Source organism: Lissotriton vulgaris, chromosome 2_1 (genome assembly GCF_964263255.1).
Source record: "Lissotriton vulgaris chromosome 2_1, aLisVul1.2, whole genome shotgun sequence".
Taxonomy (NCBI): domain Eukaryota; kingdom Metazoa; phylum Chordata; class Amphibia; order Caudata; family Salamandridae; genus Lissotriton; species Lissotriton vulgaris.
The window spans coordinates 440557481-440581638 of NC_141687.1; positions in this window are offsets into that span (position 1 = coordinate 440557481).

Consider the following 24158-nt stretch of genomic DNA (forward strand, 5'->3'; position numbering starts at 1 on the left):
TAACTACCGTTGAGATGGCTGAACTAAATTTAGATAAGGCCACTTCAATATTACAAGGGAACAGTTAAGGACGGTTCAACTAGGGCTTTCTGAAAATCCTCTGGTGTCATTTTGTACCATTGAGTGCCATAATGAGGGAAGACAGGACCTTTAACTGGGCTTATCCAACCCCATTAGGGAGAAATCATTGATAAAATGATCAGACCAATTCACCTGGATGAAGGGATGGCATATGACCTTGGAAGTATTTGAAAAAATCATATCCAAAGTATGGCCTGCTAGATGAGTAGGTCCTTCATTATGCTAAATAAGCCCTAATAGTGACAGATCTGTGAGAAAGGATAATGTCTCGGGATTGTTAGAAAGTTCCCCATGCACATTAAAATCCCCTAAAAGGACAGTTAAACTAGGGCTTTCTGAAAATCCTCTGGTGTCATTTTGTACCATTGTCTGCGCCATAATGAGGGAAGACAGGACCTTTTACTGGGCTTATCCAACCCCAATAGGGAGAAATCATTGATAAAATGATCAGACCAATTCACCTGGATGAAGGGATGGCATATGACCTTGGAATTATTTGAAAAAACTCATATCCAAAGTGTGGCCTGCTAGATGAGTAGGTCCTATATTATGCTGAATATTTCCTAAAAGTGACAGTTCTGTGAGAAAGGATAATGTCTCTGAATTGTTAGAAAGTTCCCCATGCACATTAAAATCCGCTAAAAGGAGGAAGTCAGTTCCAGTTCTAAAATGCGGAGCCAATACCTCCACTAAAGAGAGAGCGAAGTTAGTGCTTGGCCCTGGTGGGCGGTAAACCAGGGCTCCCTTCCACATATATTTGGAACCAATACTAATCCAGAATTTCATGATATCCATTTGAGGAGTACTTTTTGTTCGACTATGGAGACATTAATCCCCACCTTATAAATGATAGCAATGCCACCCCCTGTTTTAATGGGGCAATCCAGTCTTATAACGTTATACCCCACCGGAATGCCGAACGTAATGGCAGGTACTGTGTGGGGTTTTAGCCAGGTTTCGGTAAGAAAGCATATTAAGCATATTAAGAAAGCTATAAAAATACAAATATCCAGTATTTAGCATAGTAATAGAGGAGAGGACTTTTATGGTGACATTTATCAAATAATGCAAGCTAAGTACAAAATGCAAAACAACTCAATCCTTCATTGTCTACCTAATGGAAAAAGCAGCAATAGGTTTGCTAGCTAAACCCAAACAAATTTAAAACAACATTATCTTTAACTATTTCAGAAAAGAAGGATAGCATTTACTCAGGCTCATCAAATTTAACAAATTAAAAGTATGTCTTTCTAGAAAAAAATTGTAGAAAAACAAGATGATTTTTTAGGTCAGGTGTAAATATGTATATTTATTTTTCCAGCTGTCTGCTTTCAGATAAACTTAGCAAGCCTGTTACAAGACAGACCTAAAAATAACTAGAAGATCCTATATTTGTACATTAAAATCAAGGACGAATATGAATTATCTCCAGTCAGCATTCAAACAAGAGAGCAATGTCTAAGCCTCAAATGAGGCTTACGATAAATCAGTAATTCCACATTTTGAATTCATAGGGAGAAATATAAAGTGTATACATAGGTTGTATCCATAGCTGTAGTGTAGTTGTTTTTTTTACAAACATCCTGCAGCCAAGCCCACCCATGCCAATATGGATATACTCATTCTAGAGGTGTGATGGGTACCCTCTGATTTCAGGGCAGCTATCTAAATTATCCAGGAGAGACTTAAAAGGGAGATATTCCAGAAAGACAGATAACCCCACAAAATGAATTTCATTTAGTTAAGGCAGGATACGTCTTTGTGGCACAAAATAATGTAGATCGAACATGTGAGGCCCAGAAGTCCTTAACGGCATTTATATTCCTCAAACTGCAGTGTAGCAACTGTAACATACGTGTCAAAGTACCTGTTGACGATTCCCTCAGCAGAAGAACAAAAGTCCCCAGTCCCTATTTCTAGTGCCAGCAGGGGTTAAAGTGTAAGGGGATACCAGAAACACTTCTCAAATCAGGTGCGTCCACTTCTTGGCAATACAACCCTCTCCCTCTGCCTGTTCTCTCGAGGATTACCTATAAAGCATATATCAATGGTTAATAGGAACACCAGATTATGTTTTTTATTGAGTTGTGTTGGGTTTGCCATTATATACTTTACTCCTCCATTTTACCTGAACTAAATTGAGGGTTAGCCCCTCTCCTTAATAAATGAGTCAGCTTCTAAATAAGTATAGAGATTCAGAATGACATTGGATTCTGGCAGAAATAAATTGGTGAAATATTATTGTGCTAGAAAATAAATTACCCTCATTTTCTGGAGTTTGAAGTTCTAGATAGTCTCATAAAATGTTGATATATATATAATATGCTTTTCTCTCGTTTTCCTCGAGCATTCTTTGCCCCTCCAAACCGGGAGTTGCGTCATTCCTTGAACTCCTCAAGACCGAGTCCTAGTAATTCTCCATACAAATAACGACGCTGTGTGCGATTTTTAAATTTTATTTGCTGCCGCTACCAATAGATATATATATATATATTTTGCAGTAATGTATTAGTCGGACATAGCCTATTTTTGATACCTTTTGTACTGCTTTTACAGATCAATGGGCCAGATGTAGATAAATGGCATTTACCGATTCGTAAATACCGAATTTTACCGATTCGGTATTTACAAATCGGTAAATGCTATGTAGGTATTTTTACCGAATAATTTAACGAATCGGTAATATTCGGTAATTACCGAATTGGTATTTACTGATTCGATAATTGCCATTGAGGTCTTGAGGCCCATAGGAACCAATGGCAATTACAGAATCGGTAAATACCAATTCGGTAAAATTACCGAATTGACAAGGGGGACAGGGTGATGCGGCAAGCGGGGCAGAGAAAATAGGCTTATGACACCCTGTTGCACCCCTGACTCAGGCTTGTGTGGCATTTGACACACATACATGCCCGTATGCAGGTATGTGTGCCACATGGCACAGATGTACATGCACAGATGTGCATGTACACAGCAATTCGTTATTTACCAGTAAATAGTATTTGATTGTAAATAATGAATTCTAAAGGGCCTGTGGCACTGTTTTCTATTATGAATCCGAAACCGGTCCCAATATGCTTGTTTCCGGTCCAGAGAAGACATGCTTGGCAGTTCGGGCTGGACTGTTCCCATGAGGCACAGGGTCAGACTGATTTGCATATGGCCATGTCTTAACTGGGGTGGCAGAGTGAGCTAAAGAATGGTGATGGATTAAACCCAGATCAGTTGACTGGGGGTGAGTGTTTGATTTGCTCAAACGCTCCGTCCATCATCCCCTTTTGTTTCGCTTTGTTCACCCTAAGTTGGCAGGGTATGCTCAGACGTGAGTCCCTTGCTCACTTGGCCACTGGATTCAAGATAGCCTACCTGATGAGGATTATGAATCCGAAACCGGTCCCAGGATGCTTGTTTCCGGTCCAGGGAAGACATGGCTTGGCAGTTCGGGCTGGACTGTTCCCATGAGGCACAGGGTCAGACTGATTTGCATATGGCCATGTCTGAACTGGGGTGGCTGAGTGAGCTAAAGAATGGTGATGCATTAAACCCAAATCAGTTGAGTGGGGGTGAGTGTTTGATTTGCTCAAACGCTCCGCCCATCATCCCCTTTTGTATCGCACTGTTTTCAGTGCCACCTACATCCAGATTTACCGATTCGGTAAATTTACCGATTCGGTATTATACCGAATCAGTAAATTTACTGATTCGGTAAATTTACAGAATCGTTAAAATGAGGGCCCCCTACATCTCAAGAACCAAATACAGGTCGGAAACGGCCAAAATCGGCCTTTACCGACCGGTATTTGGTCACCTACATCTGGCCCCTAATGTTTAAATACCCTATAATTTTCGTTATCAAAGAGCTTGCCAATGTTGTGTATAATATATGAAATTGTATATAGAAATATGTATATATATGAATCTCTGCACGTTGCACTTTAATGTAAGTAGGGGTTTATGATCAACCCAGGGAAGTAAAATAATGCACTAAATGGAATAATGTTTTTTAACAAACCGAAATTGTATTTTAAGGGCTAACTATAAAACTATATAGAGAGGGATTATTGTAAACATTTTTTGTCATGATTCAATGTACAAGCAGGCAGTGTATTTATTAGTATTGCTTTATGCAGACACTACAAGATGGCGGCACCAGACATTACTTGATGTATTCTAGCTCCTGTCCACTTTCTATGATCATACTGCAGTGATTGGCGCCATTGGGTGTTTCAAATTTCACTGTAGAGCCTCCTTGTTTGTTAACTGAGCAAGGACACAGCCTCGTGTCCGAAACGCGTCTGAGGCATGCACCGTTCCAAGCATTTGAAAAAATGAAATTAAACAATCTGATTGTAGCTAATCATCGAGTCTGTGTTCCTGTTTGAGTGCACCAAGGCACTAGGAAACTGTGGAGTTGAGACAAGGCAAACCCAAGGATAGTGCGTGTTATTTTAATGAGCCCAACACCACTCCGCGATGACGCGTTTCGGCCTAACGAGGCCTTAATCACATGACACCGTCATGGGGGCAGACTTCTCATTTTAAAGTACAATTACAGAGTAAGCAAAGAAAAAACTACTGAACACCATACTCACATAATGTGAGAAGACTCGTAAGTGGGGATTTTTAAAATGCCACATTTTCCTCATGGGTATTTACCCCAAAATTTTGCACATATATACAGATTTAGTTAAATCAGCAATCGAGAATAATAATAATAAAACATAAATATTTAAAATGTTTTAAAATATAAATATTCCATATCAATGCTGAAAACCAACTAAGAACATCCATAAATGAAACTGTTGTATAAAACATGGCTAACTGTGTGCAAATATCAGCACCATAAGCCTATTTCATCATTATATTGAAAAAGGATGCTTAAAACATTTCCATTCATCTACTGTGAGGAAAGTGCTTAATAATGCCCAAGTGGGCAAAACTGTCTGTTTGTGCAAAATACCGCTGTCCAAGTAAATTTATATACATAGTTAGTAATGGTTATTTGAAAATAATGCTACCAGTGAGATAAGAAAATAGGTAATTTAAAATATCATATATTGTATATGGGTGTGGAGAGCAGCGATTTTCATTAGGTAACTTGCGTACTCATACTTTAAGTTCATCATCGCTGTCTAATACGAGTTTCTTCATAAATAAGTATAACAGTCCTCACTAGCATTGAGACTTGTTTCTAGTTTGCGCAACTGGGCTTCACGGTCCCCACCCCTTCTCTGGGGATGTACAGTATCGATGACAAAATACCTTTGCCCAGTGGCATTCTTCCCATGGCATTCCTCAAAATGGCGCGCCACACGGTAAGCTGCATCTGCATTGGAAATGGCCCTTAGATGGTGCATGATCCGTTTGTAAACCTGTGGTCTAATACTCCCCACGTACCTCAGACCGCAGGAACATTCCAACACATATACAGCGTACTCCATCCTACACGTCAATTTCTGTCTGATCTTAGTAGGAATAGTACTAAACGGAGTCATGTACTCTGTCCTTCTCACACCATTCCTGCAAGCCTTGCAGGTTGACATTTCAGAAAGCCCTTACTGCTGTTTAACCACAAATCCGTGGTGGTTCTAACCTCTGGGCTACTGGAGACAAGGCTATCCTGCAGCGATGTGATGTCATTTGAGATGTCATCAGTGATGTCATGAGTGATGTCACTATGTAATGAGTGATGTAATATGTGACGTCATTAGCAGTGCATTGCGGGCACGCCAGTTATAGTGAGTACAGCTAACTATAACGTGAGAATTTCAATGGTTTTGTATGAGTAAATGGTCCGGCTAACTATAACTGATATGAAACCTATGGTTTTTTCAGTGAATATGCAAGGTTTTTTAAATGCTAATTCCTAACTATAACGTGTGTGAAACCTATGGTTTTATTCGTGAATATAGATATATATATATCATATATAGGATTATCCACAGTTTAAGTAGCCACTGTATATATATATGTATTACTTACTGGCAGTAGCCAGAAGATAGTTATATTTTGGACCTAGTTTCCATAGGAAAATCGCAACATTCTATTCCCAATAACTTTGGCCCCAGATGACAAATCTTTGTGAAATTTTCAAAACTCATGGGGCGCGCCTGTCAGTTCCTATCCTGAAAGTTTTGGGGTGATGCGGCAAGCGGGGCAGAGAAAAAAGGGGGGTCCCAGAATGTGCTTTCTCCATGTTATTTTTCATTTGGAAACGTTAGAAACGGCTACAGACGGAATTGCTGAACAGAATTACACCAAATTTGTCAAAAAGGTAGCCCTTGGTTTCAGAAAGAACTCTTTCTGTTAAAAAGTGTAAATCCATTCAGTAGTTGCTGAGAAAATCAAAATTAAAAAAAAAATATCGCTATATAGAGGCACGCAGAATCCGCGCACCCTCCAGATCACGAGTTTCATGCTAATTGGCTGTCAACACTCCAAACCAGGAAGTGTTGGCAGCCATCTTGTGCCTTGGCTGAACCGAGGCACAAGAAAATAGAAACACAAACGTGCAAAACAAGAAAAGGGGGCATGATAAAAACACCCTGACTCCCTAGGCCTGCACAAGGGGTCCCTCAAGGACCCCCAGGGCCAAAAAAAGCATTTTTTTTTTAAATCGGCGAGATTCGCGCACCCAGTAGGAATTTCGGCAGAAAATTTAAAAAAGGAAGCGCGGGCACCCCTGGGGCTTTCATTAAATATGTACGGGGGCTCACGGCACCCTGCAGCGCGGCCCCACTCCTGGAGCCATTCTACAGCTGGATATGCAAGTGCTTCTTTTACTAGGTGGGCAATCTCCGGAGTTGTTATATATATATATATATATATATATATATATATATATATATATATATATATATATATATATATATATATATATAGATATATATATATATATAGATATATATATATATATAGATATATATATATGTATGTATATATATATATGTATGTATGTGTATATATATATATATATATATATATATATATATATATATATATATAAATATATCGCCAGTAGGTAGTTATAGTTAGGACCTCGTTTCTATTTTAAAAATCTTCATTCTTTTCCCAAAAACTTTGGCGCTGGTTGACAAATCTTCGCACAATTTTTAAAACTAGTGGGGGGCTCTAGTCCGCTCCTGTCTTAAAAGTTTTGGGGTGATTCATCAAGCGGGGGCCTAGAAAAAAGGGGGTCCCAAAACATGTTTTGATGTACCAAAGGAAATAACATAAGGAGCTATACTTACCAATAGCCCCAATAACCAATTACCCAATACCCAGTCAGTTCGCAGTGAAGAAAGTTCAATAGTTTATTACACAAATACTCTATAGAGGAGCCTCTCCCATCCTCACCCCTCGCGGTGCGTGGAGAAGGCTGTTGGCTTACACTCAAAACAGTACATATATACTTTGAAGCTGGTACATGAAGTCACCGTACAAAGAAAAACACTACTTGGCTCTTGGCCCTCGGGAAGGACCATATATGGCACCCATGATTAGTACAAAGCTCTGCTTTAGTTATTATTGGGTAGGTCAGGAGGGGTGACTCCCTTTCGTCTCGGTGCCCGGGAGTGCAGGCACGGCGCCTTCAGGAAAGCGTTTATCGCACCTCAAGCCAGATGTGATCTTGAGTCCCAGGACAGAGGGAGAATAGCGTGTATTCAGCTGTCTCCCACAAATCAACTAAGCTAGGGCCTGCCAGCCACTGGAAGGTAACACGTGATCACTATTCGTGCCTAACGCAGAAGAGAAAAGATGGCGTCTGTCTAATTTTCAGCCTACTCGATGAGAACAGTACATACACAGTATATACCCTTACTAACTCAGCTAAAGAGGGTATAGATTACGTTCTATGCATACCTGTATACTAAGAATATATAGATACATCATGCTAACATGATATACATATACGACCCATACCACTAACATAGGGGAAATCGGAGTTTTATCCCTCAGTTTTCCCCATGTTAAGCTCCCCTTGTGCAAAAGCAATGATGCGGGGAGCCAGTGGGACTGTGAAAGCATTTGGGCTCCCCCCACAGTCCCTAATGGAGAGGCCAAGCCCGGGGGGCTTGGGGGATGAGGTCCCCAGGGCCCCAAAAAAGTAAAGAAAAGTGGGGCCACACAGCCCCCTTTGTATTTTTTTTTTAAAGCTGGCATCTCACTGGAGGCCACACCCCCCTTTCTCAGCCACTCTGCAAACACACCCCCTGGCTGAGGAATTAATTCCCCTGAATACTGAGGGTCCCTGTGGGCCAACTAGTCCACCAGGTACCACCAATTTGCACCACAGAGCTGCGTTGCAGACAGGTGGTCTGAGGCCACGCTCCTTTTTACACCTCTCTGCAACACAGCTCGGTGGCGCTTATGGGAGGTACCTGGTGGGCTAGTTGGCCCCCTTCGGACCCGCAGGATTCAAGGGGACTTAATCCCCCAACTTACAACAAGCCATGGGGCCGTTTTCCATGGTGGTACAGGGAGGGGGGCAGGCCTGACATGACAAGTGTGCAAACACGCCCCTCAGTGTGATGTAAATTGGGGGATTAAGACCTATTCAACCCTTAGGGTCACTGGAGGCCAAGTAGCCCACCAGGTTTCTCCAGTAAGCGCCACACTGCTCGGTTGCAGAGAGGTGGTCCCAGGCCAGACCCCTTTTTAAACCACTCTGCAAACGCAGCTTCTGGTGCACTGCTGGTGAGGCAATGAGGTCCTCATGTGTTCTGAGGACCTCAGGATACAAGTGGACTTCATGCTCCGAATAGCAGTACTCCAGAAGCGGCATTTGCAGCTGGTGTAAAGAGGGACATGGCCTCGGAACACCTCTCTGCAACTCAGCTCTGTGGCGCTTACCAGAGGTACCAGTATTCAAGGGGAATTAATTCCCCAACTAACAACGCACCAGGGGGAGCGTTTGCAGAATGGTGAAGAAAGAGGACATAGCCTTTGTCTACCTTTCAGCAATACCACTCTGTGGGGCTTACTGGAGGTAAGAGGTAGGCTAGTTGGCCCCTAAAGAACCCACAGTAGCCAAGGGGACTTCAATCCCCACCCAAGAGTGCACCAGGGAGCGCGATTGTAGAGTGTTGTTCAAAGAGGGCATGGCCTGCTCTTCGAACTTAGCAATGCTGCTGTATGGGACTTACCAGAGGTAAAAGGAGGTGTAGTTGAACCCAAGGATGTCCTTGGGGCCAACTCCCCTCTTGTTACCTCCAGTAAGTCTCGCACAGTGGAATTGCTAAGATGTCTTCGGAGGCCATGCCCTCTTTCTCCACCATTCTGCAAACATGCCTCCTGGCAGACTACGAGATGGGGGGTAAGTCCAATTTACTCCTGTGGGGTCCAAGAAGCCCTACTGGTACCTCCTGTAAACCCTACGCATTGGAATTCCTAAGGGCTGGTTGGAGGCCCAGCACCCTTTCTCCACCACTCTGCAAACACAACTACTAATTAAAGAAGTGTTTGCAATGTCATAGGTTTCGAATTTGCGAGAATTAGAGCTATTGATATTGTAAATGCAAAAGTTTTTTACTAATTGTTTTGGAGTGGAGTGGATGTACGTTGTGTGTAGTTGAATTGTGTGGTATTTTAAAACAGTGACACATTAATAAACCAACCCCAAATTAATTCATGTCAGTTGAAGCAGGGCAGGTGTGCTTGCTTTCCCCCCCATAATCTACAGTGATGATGAACCAGAGGGTGGCATTGATGTACCAGAGGGTGGCATGGGTGAAACAGAGGGTGGCAGTGGTTAAACAGAGGGTGCTGGGAACCTGTGATGATGAACCAGACGTAGAAACAACATAGTCGCGACCGTTGCGAGCCGACAAGTAAGTTCGCAATTGCGAACTGGTACCAAACCCTCGCGAACTGGCAGAAACCCTTGCAAACACAAAAAAAAAATTTGCAAATTCGTGAGAATTCGCGGATTTTGCGGATTGGGAGTTCGCAAATACGCAAATTCGCAAACGCCAGATTCACAAAATTCGCCCATGCTTACTGTTTGGCTGCACTGACTTTCGCACAATTATAAATTTTCTGCATTAGCCACATAATTTATCATCTGCACCCTAATCTGCAGATTTTAACAAAAAAAGCCTTGTTTCTAGCTGAAACGTTACCAAAAATGCAGCGACAAGCATTACACCGTGGTGGAAGGACCTTTGCAAACCTAGAATGGTCATGTGTTACTTATTGCTAAATGTGGATGTTACATTGGTACTAATGGTGTGCAAGCCCCTCTTGCTTCCCTCTGCGCCTCTCTTGCCTCTTTCTGCATTTCTGTTGCTTCTTTCTGCACGTTTATTTTTTTTTCTGCAAATCTCATGTACTTTCTACGCCTCACTTCCCTCCTTCTGTACGTCTGTTGCCTCTTTATGCACCTCATTTGCTTCTTTATACTAACCTGTTCTAATTCTGCACTCGTCTTTCCTCTTTCTTTACCTTTCCTGCTTGTTTTTGCATCTCACTTGCCTCTTTACATACTTTTCTTGCTTCTTTCTACACCTCTTGCTTCTTTCAGAAATTTCTTACCTCTTTGTGCACTTCTGTAGGCTATTTCTGCACCTCACTTGTTTCTTTCTACACTTCTATTGCCTCTTTCTGCACCCTTGTTGCTTCATTCTGCACTTTCCATGCTTCTTTCGGCACCTGTCTTTCTTGTTCATGCACCAGTGTTGTCTCTTTATGTACCTCTTTTGCCTCTTTCTGCACTTTTCTTGCCTTTTTCTACAGTTCTCTTTCCTCTTTCCGCACGTCTGTTGCCTCTTTTTGTATCTCATTTGCTTATTTCTCCACCCCCTTTTGTCTCTTTATGCACTCATCTTCCCTCTTTCTGTAACTTTCCTGCCTGTTTTTGCATCTCACTTGCCTCTTTCTACACTTTTCTTTCTTCTTTCTATACCTCAGTTGCTTCTTTCAGCAAATCTCTTGGCTCTTTGTGCACTTCACTTGCCTTTTTATGCACTTCTCTTGCCTCTTTCTGCTCCTCTGTTGCTTCATTCTGCACTTTCCATGCTGTCTTGCTTCTTTCTGCACCTCTGTTATTTCTTCATGTACCTCTTTTGCCTCTTTCTGCACTTTCCCTAGCTTTTTCTGTACCTTTCTTCCCTCTTTCTGCACTTCTGTTGCTTCTTTGTGCACCCCAGTTGTCTCTTTCTGTACTCGTCTTCTGTCTTTCTGTACCTTTCCTGCCTGTTTTTGTATCCCACTTGCCTCTTTCTCTTTTTCTGCACCCCTCCTGCATTTTTATGTACCTCTCTTGCCTCTTTGTGCACCCATCCTACCCTTTTCTGCACCTCTCTCATCTCTCTCTGCACCACATTCCCTCTTTCTGCACCTCTGTTGGTACTTTCTGCACTGCTCTTGCTTCTATCTGCACCTTACCTGCCTCTTTTTGCACTTCTCTTGCTTCTTTCTATACCTCTGTTGCTTCTTTCAGACAGTCCCTTGCCTCTTTCCGCACTTCTCATCCTTCTTTCTGTACCCCTCTTGCCTCTTTCTGTACTATTATTGCCTCTTTGTGTACCTCTCCTACCCCTTTCTGCACCACTTTATCCTCTTTTTACACATCTGTTGGTTCTTTCTGTTCTGCTCTTGCTTCTTTCTGCACCTCACTTGCCTCTTTCTGCACCTATGTTGCTTCTTTCTGTACTTTTCTTGCCTCCTTCAGCATCTCTTAGTTAGAGATAGTTTTAATCCCCCGACCCTATTATGTACTAGGGCCATACTGGGGAGGTAATGCCAATCACAGGGGTACCCCAAGCCATAGTGTACCCAAGTGTATGTAGGTGTTTTCACTTTATTCTATGTCTTTCAGCAATGCACTGGTTAGTCAGAGTCAGTTACCACCAGTACCATTCAGCAGAAAGTTGGGGGCACAGGATGACTTCGCAACAAGGCCTCTTTCTGCTCATCTGTTGGTTCTTTGTGCATATCTCTTGCTTCCTTCTGTACCTTTCTTCGACTTTCTGGACTTCTGTTGACGCTTTCTGCACCTTTCCTCCTCTTTCTGCACATGCCCTACCTTTGTAGGCATAGTTATAAATTAGCATGTAAAAAACCTTAGAAATTCACTGAAAAAAATCACAGGTTTCAGGAACGTTAAAGTTAGTTTGACATTTCACTGTTGCACCCCCGCAATGCACTGCTAATGACTTTACATATTACATCATTCATGACATGGACAGTGACATCACTGTTGACATCACTGATGACATCTCAAATGACATCACTGATGATATCACTAATAACATTATCCATGTGATAATCTGATGCACCTCCTCATATAATAATATAACCTTTGAAACACCCACTCTAAAATACAGACTACCATTTTTGAAACCATAAACACACCATTACCAGTTAGTAAGAACCCACTCACTAATTCCTAGGTCTACACACACATCAACTCATTCACCCATACAGTCACTCATACATGCAGTCAATCATCAATGCAGTATTATCATATGCACTCACATATCTATACAGACACACACACCGCCACTCATCCATAGAGTTACTTACACACCCAGTCAGTCATGTAAAGAAACAATCACAAGCCCATTTACTCACCTATACAGTTATACGTGGATGCCACTATTGGCCCCGGGGATCACATCCCCCGGGGCCTGGCCAACATTTTTTTTTATTGGAGGGAGGCGGCGTGGCCCCGTCATAGGGTCATTTATGACCCCGGGGACCCCATCCCATGGTGCAGGCCTTCTGTTTTTTTTTATTCATTTTAAATAAAATAAAGTGAAGGGGGCTGAGTAGCCCTCTCCTGGGTCACTTGTAGCCCCGGGGACCCCATCCCCCAGGGCCGGCCAACAAGTTGCAGACCGTGGGGATGTCCCAATGACTCCACACTCTCAGTTAGCTCTCCGGCTCCAGCGGGAGCGGGCATTGCTTTTGGCAAGAGGAGCTGCTAAAATACAGCTCCCCTGCCCAAAAGCAAGTCTGCTTTGCTTCTTGGAAGCAAGAGCAGATGTCATGCCCTCGATTCAACGAGGCAAAGCTGTGTTTACTATGACAGTGCCAGAGCTGTGCTCCCACCCTGCCATAGCAAACAACAATGTCCCTGGGGTCTGCACCCCATGACATTCCGGGATCCGGCCCTGGGGCGGTGGAAGTCCCCAGGGCTTTCAAGGGCTCCATGAGGGGGGCCACACTATGGCAGGTCGGGAGCACTGTTCCCATGCTGCCATAACAAACATCTGCTTTGTCTCATGGAAGCAAGAGCAGGAACACTGCTCTTGCTTCCATAAAGCAAAGCAGTATTGCTTTTGACAAAGGGAGCTGTATATTAGCAGCTACCTTTGCCCAAAGCAATGCCGGGTCCTGCATGAGGTGGTGAGCAAGTAGGGACTGGAGGGGTATTGGGGGTCCCCCTGCAGACCCCAATTTGAAGCCAAGCCCTGGGGATGGGGTCCCCAGGGCCAAAAATTGCCGGGAGCAGGGCCACCTGGCCCCCTTCCTTTATATAAAAAAGATAAAAGTAAGAAAATTAAATCACCAGGCCCTGGCGGATGGGGTCCCGGGTCATAATCAGGCTGGGGAGGGGGGCCAGGCAGCCCTCCTCCCTGAAAATGTATATATATTTTTTAAATAAATGGCCAAACCACAGGGATCGGCCTCAGGTGGGTGGCCACATGGCCCCCTCCCTTTTCATTTTTTGAAAAGGCTCAGGCCCAGAGGAATGGGGTCCCCAGTGCCCAAAAGGCTCAAGGGAAGCGGGGCCAAACAGCCCCCTTCTCAAAATTAAAAAAATAGTAACTGGCAAATCACCTGTTGCCCTGCACCATCCCTGCACTACTCTTCAATTGCGCCTCCTGGTGTGCTCTGGGTTGGGGATTAAGTCTCCTTCGATTCTAAGCGTTCTTACGGGCCAACTAGACCACCAGGTACCTCCCGTAAGCCGCACACAGTGTTATTTCTCTTTCCATCCCCTCTTCCTCATTTCCACCTTGATTAGATTTGACCAATATTGGGCAGGATTGGCAGTGGGTGAAAGTTGGGTTATTGTCTTTGCACCCTTCCTATCACTGCTGCGAAACACAGGTGAGATATGACATTATGGTCTAATTGGTTGTCTGCTGCCATAGTTGCATATGTGATAAGTTGACATTTGACAGACACCCACCGCTATTGGTGGTAGTCTGTTAAAATGTTTGCTTATGGTATTTTGACTTTGTTTGACTTTTTAGTTTGATTTGAGTTTGTTGAGCTTAAAACACGAGTGTAGTATTTATGAAACCTAAACATAAAAAACGGAGTACCTAAAAGGTACATAAGAGAGGACACATGACAGAATATGAAATAATGGCACGGGTCGGGTATTGTATGTGTGTCACGATTCCTGATTGGAACAAATATGCAGAGCATGACGAGGCTTTAAAAAATAGAGTTCCTGAGACAAACGATGTATAAACCAATGCCGGGAACTACACAATTTGATGGGCTCAATAAAGGGGATCACTAGCAACAAAGAAAGTGGGGGACAAGAAAGATAAGAGTGTAAATAAATCATTCAGGAGTGGTTGGAAGGCAAACTAGATCACGAGGAAAAATTTGGAGAGTTGAGAAGATATGATGGAATGTGTTAAAAACTTTCCAGCTATTGTTAGGGGGGCATAACAAGACTATAGATAAAGGAGAGAATGAAAAGAGAATGAGGAATCAGATGATGATGAAAAAAATCCTAAATGAACTGTTGTTTTCAAGACCTCCTCCATGTACGAATAGACAAGTAGAAGCGACCCAGAATACTGTTGGGGTAGTAGGGCATGGTGGGGGAGAAACTGCGGTGGTGCAAGCTCTTGCTGGAACAAGTGCTCCATCAGTACAGTGTCTTTTTACAATTTATATGTAAATATCCAGATTATTGAACAGTAAATCTGATACTCTATATCTCTAGCCTTATTGAAAGTTACATTTTTGGCTGTGTATAACAAACTTTAGATGTACATAACTACGCACATATGGAAGGCGTTGTATTGGCCCCATTAACAGAATATACCAGTATTATAAGTTGTGTTTGACTCGTTGGTATATTTCACATTCTTGATTACGTATAAAGAATCTTGGAAAAAATATATAAACCAACAAATGATATGGGGATATTGGTTCATTGCCCCCTTTTTAAAAAATATTACCGTTTTTACAGGTAGCGCCAATATGCATAACTCCTTCTTGCCGGACTAGAGTCCGCTTTCTATTTTTATGACTAGCTAGCAACGTATGGGTAATCCCGTCGGCTCTCCTGTCGCTTTTCATTTTTGATAGCCTTTTTGTTATTTTTATGATTGGGTGGAATACTTAGATCACGTGCTGGATCATTCGACCAGTCACGGAAGAGCTCCTCCCATCAAGTATAAGTATTTAAAGAGCTCTCAGAGTGACGGCTTGTTGATACCTTCCTGCCATTATTCCGTGGATGACGTAGGACGCCGTTCGCCTCTGGACTTCGCCGGCATACCATTATCAAAGGTAAACACGATAAGGCGTTTTCTACCTAGGATAACATTTCCATTTTGGACAGTGTTCTCTTATCAGTTCCTATTTACTTTTTCAGGTGTGTGCCTGGGAAACTATCCATTTACCAGAGGGCGGCCTTGAATTTTCAACGTTTTAACACATTAGGTAATTATTGTACTTTGTTCCAACATTTGTTTGTTAGTAGGCAATATAGGCTGCCTAATCACGCCTGTTTTTTAGAGACATGACTATTCGTAATAGGTATTTTGTCCAGGTGCCTTTTGCTCTAATCTATAGGCTTCTATGCGTAATTTTGCAGCAAGGTGCCTTACTAATAAGTCATGGTTTTACTGAGTTGGAAACTATAGCGTTTCTGCATTACGATCTTAATTCCGTTCATATATATTGATTCAGTGATTTACTTTCAACAATTTATTTGTTGATAGACTGTAATTCGAAACAGCGTATTTTTATGGGGCGTTGACTTTTTGTCGTCTTTCGTCGCAACGAGCACAATTTGTATCAAAAGTTGATTTCAGTTTCCTTAAAAAAAATAGGTAACTATATTTGTGTTATAATAAAATTTAGGGCCACGTTATGGACTGTTGAGGTGTCTTTATTCAATCTTACACAATCTTTTCTTTCGAATGTAGAAACGTGGATAAGACGTGCCTTTAATAGCGACTGTGCACTATCGAAATTTAGACTTCGCTGTTACATGTTTTACGCTGGCAACAGAAGAGTAACAACATACTTTCCCGTGTGTTGGCTGTTCTCATTCGACATCACAAATAAAAACAGATCGTCAGCCGAGATAGAATTCTAGAAGCATCAAATATCATACTTTTAGTGAGTAAATAATACGATTTGAAACCGGTCATGCTTATACATTTAGGTTCTTTATTTGAAGGCTTTATCTATATCGATTGTATTATTTCTCTACAGATATATCATTTACTACATCTTTAAGACAACAAATTTTAATGACCTGCCAGTTATAAGTAAGTATTACCTTACATTTCAGTCATATGTGACATAGGCTAGAATTAATGGAACCAAGATGTACCATCAGCTATTATGTCTATAAATAATAATATGAGCTAGTAAACTTTTCATTTAGGTTTCAAAATGATCCCTGCTATAAGCATTAGTTTAAAGTTTGGCTAAATTGTATATAGGTCAAAGTGGTTGGAATTATCAGAAATAAGAGACAATTATGCCTATGTACAAATATAACATGGTTCAGAACCAAGTCAGAAATCAATATGCTCTATAAAGTTAGACAAACCACCCGGTGCGAGTGGTTCTTACTTTTGACCAATATGCCAATTTGAAATATGATATAGGCCCTATATGAGCAGTTAAACTGTATTCAAAAGACTTTTATTACTGTAAGTCTTTCTTGTCTTTTTGAAATGGGAGTTTGTAAAGAAAAAAGAGAATGTAGACTGTTCAACTATGGGTTCTGTATTGTTTTAATTCTTTTTTGCATTAGTTTATACACTTATTTTTGTATTTGTGAATTATTAAATATGTGACTAAATATGTTATGTTTTATAATGAATATATTCCAATATATAATTTTTCCAGGAAATTCGTGGCTACTCCTGAAGAAGGCGCTGGTCGTCGAAACGTGCGTCGATTTGCCACTAATTGTGTTTTTCCTTGTATTTTATTTTTGAGATTTTGTTTTATTAATATTGTCTGATTTGGTCTATATTGGATATGGATACAAGTTTTTTAATGAGATATGTATTTTTCATGTAACTGTGTTAATAAAAACCAGAACCATAGTTGGCATTGTGTTACTTCTCCCAGTTGTCATTGTACGGACAAGTTGATATAATTGCCTAGTTTGTTACTTTTCATATATATTTGTCCCTGACCTAGGAATTGAATTAATTTTTAACTCAGGGGGTCCTTGTTATTTACAGTGCACATTAGAATTATTAAATGAAATTCAAAATCCAAATGAAGTGGCAGTTGTAAACTTTCAGAACCATAAATATGGCAAAGATGATTTACATTAGGTAACAAATATGCTGACTAAATGACTTTAGGAAAGAGGGATCTGCTCCTTATGGTTACCCTCACTTTTTGCTGGCTGTAATGTTTTTTTGACTAGTCTGACTGGGATCCTGATAACCAGGACCCCAGTCTATCTGCTGTCTCACTAAACTGTTTTGCTATGTACTTACGTAAACCCCAGATTGGTTACTGGGACACCCTTGTCAGGCCCTAGTATTTGGTACCCATGTACCCAGAGCATAGGTACCCGAGAGGTCTCCCATGGGCTCCAGCATGTATTGTGCACCCATAAGAGGCCATTCAAAATGCACCTACTGACATGCAATTGCAACCTGTACAAGTTGGTGCATCCACCACTTACTTAAGATAAAGATTTACTATATCTAAGGGTCACTACACTTAAAACCTATAAGTCACCCCACTAGCAGGCTTTTACAATCCTGAGGGCAGGTTACTTGGCTCTAAGTGAAAGGGTGCCCCTGCATGAACAGGACAACAGTGCAGCCTACGAAGTCCATTCTCCCGTTCTGTCAGTGAAACAACCATATATTAATGTAGAGGGGCACTATGTGACAGGACGATGATCATCTCGTAAATGGCTGCAACAAACCCTATTGTGTTTGGTGTCAAACATGTTGGAATCATACACCCACACCGCTAATCGTTTGGGCCTGATTTCAACTCCCTCTCAGTCTGCTGCCTCGTGTGTTCCCATGCACCATGCAGAATCTATGTAGGACCAGTGGAGCATCCAAGACACTGGAAGATAATCTCTCTTGGAGTGAAGGAGTCACTCCCCTGCATTCACAGGCACTGCAACACTGCTAATCAGACTGCTGATCCTGACTCCTACGGACCCTAAAGGGTTCAACATCACAGGAGATGGTTTTCTATGTCCCTCAAGGCCTGAACTGCCCTCTTACCCTGTTTGACGTCAGAATCCCTTCCGGGGGCCGCAATACCTGAACCCCTGTGCACTGCACACTTTTGAAAGTGCAAATGATAGTTGGCAATTCTGCAGCAAGTGCATTGGGATCCAAGTAGCCCCAACCTCTGGCAACTTTTCCTGCAAAGATCTTCAACTACATCGCACAGAGTGCTCTGTGGCCTGTTGTTTTGTAAAGCTGCCCCAGATCCTTCCTTGACTCCAGTGTTTTCCACCTGTGGGGCCAGTGGAGGATCACCTACCACATCTTTGGGATCCTCTGATTGCTTTGGGCTTGCCCTGACTCCCCTGCATGTGGTGAATCTCCTGGATCTTGCTGGTCCTCTTCCTGCAACTTCTTGACTTCCTGCATAGGTTGCTTTTGCCGAAGCTCATTGGTGCTCCTGCCGGACATAAATCCCTCAGCACTCAAAATCCTTTGTGGGACATCTTCTTGGTTATCCTCAGCGTTGTCTAATCCCCACAGCTGCAGAGTCAAGATCATCAACATCTATCCTGTAGCACCCGACATTGGTGGGCATTCGTCTACCGAGTCCCTGGTTCCTCTCAAGTGACCCAGACTCTCTCCCCTCTACTTTCAGGTACTCTTCACCAAGAATCCTTGTTTGGATTCCGACTGACACATTTTCCTCTTTCAGCAGCGGCACTTTCTTGAAGTGCTCCATTGGGTTTGATGCCGTTTTCCGCTGCCACTTCACAACTATGCACCCGGCTTCCCTGGGATAGGTAACTTGGGTACCCTGGTATCCACGGGTGGGGTGGCTCTTCAACCTTTTGTTTTCCACAGGGTTTCTACAGGGTCCACTAAAAAGGATTCTTAATCTTTGAAAATCTAATTGCGACTTGCACATAGATTTGTGTGGAGCACACGTTTGTGTACTCACTCGGCACACGCTATCCTTTGGGTCTCTATCTACTCACCTTGGGTCGTTCCTTGGGGTCCCTGCAATTCTACGTCCTCTCGACATTGCCCCGACTCAAGCCGTGGTTCTTATATATTCCACTTCTTTAGTATATGCTTCAGTCCCCCATTGGGCCTGCTGTTTATTAGTGCAATTTACTATGATTTCTTTGCTATAGTATTGTGTGCTTTTAGTATATCTCCGTGTGGGAGATACTGGAACCTACTAGAGAGTATTATTTAATCAATATATATTTTTATAAATTCATTGTGTGGTTCAATTTCATATAATCTACACTATAGGAATGCATTCTGGTAAAACAAGTGACTTTACACTCCTTCAAGACTAAGCCTGAAGGCTGCTCTCCACAGCTACCACTTAGATGGCTTACTCAATCAATCAATCAGGAGTTTGGTAAAGCGCGACTACTCACCCGTAAGGGTCTCAAGGCGCTAGGGGTAGGGGGGCTGGGGGGGTGCAGGTTCCACTCCATCAAGGAGGGGTCTGACGAAGAGCCAGGTTTTGAGGTTTCTTGCGAAGATGGGGAGCGATGTTGTCTGTCTGAGGTGGAGCGGAAGGGCGTTCCATGCTTTGGCCGCGAGGAAGGAGAAGGAGCGGCCTCCCGATCTGGTCTTTCTGGTGCAGGGGACCACGGCGTAGGAAAGCTGAGCTGATCGTAGGGTCCTTTGGGGTGCATGGAATTTGAGTCGGCTGTTCAGGTATGCTGGTCCGGTGCCGTGGAGGGCCTTGTGTGCGTGGGTGAGCATCTTAAAGGTGATTCTCGCCTCGATGGGGAGCCAGTGGAGTGTGCGCAGGTGCTGGGAGATGTGACAGTGTTTTGGCAGGTTGAGGACCAGTCTTGCGGCGGCGTTCTGGATGTTCTGTAGCTTGCAGATGAGGTTTTTGTTTATTCCGGCGGAGAGTGCGTTGCCGTAGTCGAGTCTGCTGGTGACCAGGGCGTGAGTGACTGTCTTTCGGTGTTCGAGGGGGATCCATTTGAAGGTCTTACGAAGGAGGCAGAGGGTGTGGAAGCAGGAAGATGAGACAGAGTTGATCTGGCTTTCCATTTTGAGCTCGGAGTCCAGGATGATTCCCAGGTTGCGTGCGTGGTCTGTGGGGGTTGGCGGGTTTCCGAGGGCGGTGGCCACCAGGTGTCGCTCCAGCAGTCGGGGTGAGGGCCCATGATGAGTACTTCTGTTTTGTTGGTGTTTAGTTGAAGGCAGCTGTTTTTCATCCATTTGGCGACGGCTTCCATGCCTTCTCGAAAGTTGCGTCTGGAGGTGTTGGGCTCGTTGGATAGGGAGAGGATGAGCTGGGTGTCGTCTGCATATGACACAATGTTGAGTCCGTAGGTTCTGACGATGGGGGCAAGTGGAGCCTTACTAAGGTTGTCTGAGACCTCTTAAATCACCATAAGGGTTGTCTGGACTGGAGCAAGGTGCCCACTTACATTAGTGGACATCATATACCAGGCCAGCTTCTCACAATGACCATATATTGTGCCTTGCAGGAAGAGTGAGTTATTTAAGAAAATGCAAAGTAAACTTGTATAGGCCTCAAAGTGCTAACATGAGGCATCACTGACACTGGACACTAGCATATTGGAAACTCCAGCTTACGTCTCAACAGTGGTGAGATACGGTGGGAGTTGCGGGCCATTATGAAGTTCAGTGTTGACACAGGAGTCCTCCAGCGAAGCGGTATCAGGAGGGGTGGCAGCACCCATGTCCGTCATGCAGAGCAACACCTAGACCACCCTATCGGGTAGGTGAAGGTAACCGTGACTCGTGGATATTGAACCAGCATTTTCACTTTCAATATGTTATGTTATGTTATGTTAGTGTGATGTCTAAAGCGCACGAATAACCAAAGGTGTCTTGGCCTTGGAGAGAAACATGAGCTGAACACCTGCCCAGACTTGTCCGAACAGAGGGCCGGTCTGCCTGATAAAACACAGTAGATTTGCTCTAGTTTGGTGTCCAGAGTCAGTACCAGTGCATCAAGAGGACTGTAGATTCAACTCATACATAGTCAGCAAAAACTGTGGAACTACAGTTAGGAGCAATACAAATTATTATCTAAAATGTAACTTAGGGTGATTTGACTAGTAGCACCAGCCAACACTGCTCTTGCAGCTCCACCTTTTTACTGGCTACTGGAAAGCCTTTATTCATAATGTGTAATGGCCTGCTTCCATGTGCTAGGGGTGAGCAGAGGGGTAATCGTCACCACCCAGCGGAATCAGAGTCGTTTGCAGAACTCTACGCTCCCAGCAAGCTCTGCTGGCTGAGCAGCGTTACCTGCCCACCCTTAATTATAAATCATATTGGCAGATCAGAGGGCCTGTTTACGAGATTACAGGAAGACTTTATTGAAATGCCACATTACAATGGGCTGAAGTATACCTTTGTAGTAGTTTGCCTGTTCACAAAATGAGTCAAAGAATTTTCCTCTACCGAGGTTTGGGCTCTCAACGTCTATTTAAACTGATAGTGGCAAATACTTCGGAAATTAAGTGTTACAAATAATCTGTGCCGCTTTTAGGATCAAGCAAAGATTCCATTGTAGCTATTGATCACAATCCTCAGGTGTAATGGAGAGAACTAATGGCACTCAAGAATAAACTGGTAAATACAAATACTTGTGCTTCAACAAGATTAAAGTGCCCAGAGGCACTTCCCCTTTGTGCTAATGAATCCTCTGAACAGAAAGACGGAAAGATTACTCCATGAAGTAATCATGGGCAGAGCAAGGAGACTTGCTCTGCCCTTTATACCTTTAGTTGCATTCGTATCTATACCTGATGACATCATCAGTTATCATCATTATTAGGTGATTGCAGCCACAGAAGACTACAAAGATAAACCCTGCTATGGTTTGATTGCGAGCGACTGGGTGATCATTCACAATCTCGTCCACAGAAGCTGCCTCAATGAACAGTGCAGTCAAATTTGCAGGAGTGCCTCAATGTATCCACGCTGCTCATAGAAAGAGACTGAGAATAGCCGAAACAGTGATGAGACAAGAACAGATGTTCCAAGTGCACAGCCAGCTGCTCAAGGCCACAGCATGTATCCAGATGGGGTGAAGATTTTGCTCTACAGGGTGAAGATCAAACAGAAATTCATAATGAAGAAGAAGAAAGTGAAAGAGAGCAGTTTCAGGTGAGCAAAAGTTCAGATGAAGAGCCAGAAACTCCTGAAGTCTAGTTACAAAGTCGTCAGAGTGAAGGGCTGTTCCAATGCAAAAACAAAAAACATAAGTGACAGCAACAACAGGGAGTCTCTAATCAAAGCAGTTGCAACTTGCAATTGAAAGTCAGAATCTAAAAGACACCTTCTGGAAAATGAAAAATTCACTTTACGAAAGGCAAATGATAGAGAATCTGAGGTAAGTGCAAGCTCAAGTTTGAATCAAGGTCTTGAGAAAGTAAAAGATGGAAAGACTGTGGCTTAAGAATTACCAAGAAAAAGAACTGCACAATGCAGCACACATAGAAACAGCATATACGTGGAGAAATAAAGCATTTCTCCTCATTTCACCATGTTCAGACCAGGTTTAACCTGGTCTTAATTTGGGAGCTGACACATATTTACACCACCCTTGTAAATATGGGGCAGCATCAAAATCAATGGGTGTTGCTGCTGAACACCCACCATAACACCCGCTGCCCACCCCTTTCACGCTAAGGGGTTGATTACGATCCTGCTCAGTTGGGCTCCGAATCGGACCCTTGTTGCCAACCGAATCGTACACAGTTCCCAACGACTCATTACAATGCCCGCAAACCTGTAGGGCTGTCTGAATTGATTCCAAAAGGCATTCGGATAGGTCGAGTCTTTCAGAGCCTAATCGTACAGCCCTTTGGACTCATTTCCTTAGAGAGCGATTATAACCGATTCAGACAGCCATTCCAAATCAGTTTTTCCAGAATGAATTGGCTCCCGAAATCCGTATTTGGGGCCCTTCACCCGGGTCCCTATGAATCATGCCCGTGGGGATAGCCAAGGGAACCCTGTTTCCAAACATGCACAGTGTGTTAGACACTATGGGGTGACTGCCACAGAGTGCAAGGTCTTCCCCAGCTACCCCTTACTTCAATGGGAGCCTGTGTTGTCCTGGGGACACAGGCTCCAATTAAAGTCAATGGGAGTCCAATCGAATCGTATTCAGAAGCATCCGAATACATCCAAATCGCTTGTTTGGACTCATCCGATCAGAGTTGTCCAGAAAGCATTCTGGGACCGATTCAGTAGGAATGCCTTCTGGACAAGATCGTAATCAGCCCCTAAGTATAGTGTGAAAGGGTGCTTATTTACAAGCTGGTTTTAAGCCATGTTCAATGACTTAACGCTGCCTTGTAAATAAGGCAAAGCCCCTATCACCACAGGGACGTCGCAAAAAGTGATATTCCTGTGGCGATAAGGGTTCGTGAATATGCTCCTAAATTTTATTGAAAATCATTTTATTAAGACATGAGAATTCTTCTTACATATTGAAATAACTGAGAAAGAACAATAACATATACTAAGACTGCTACATTTTGATGGAGCTGATTTTGAATTTAGATTTCTTTTATTTTTTTAGTCTCTAACCTGAAGTCAGGAAACAGCAGATACAGTAACATTGTAGGAATGGTGCTATTAACTGTGATTTTCTTCATTTTAGTTGACCTATGGGAAAAGTTTTAGATCAAATAACTAGTGAGACTGTAATTGGAATTATTC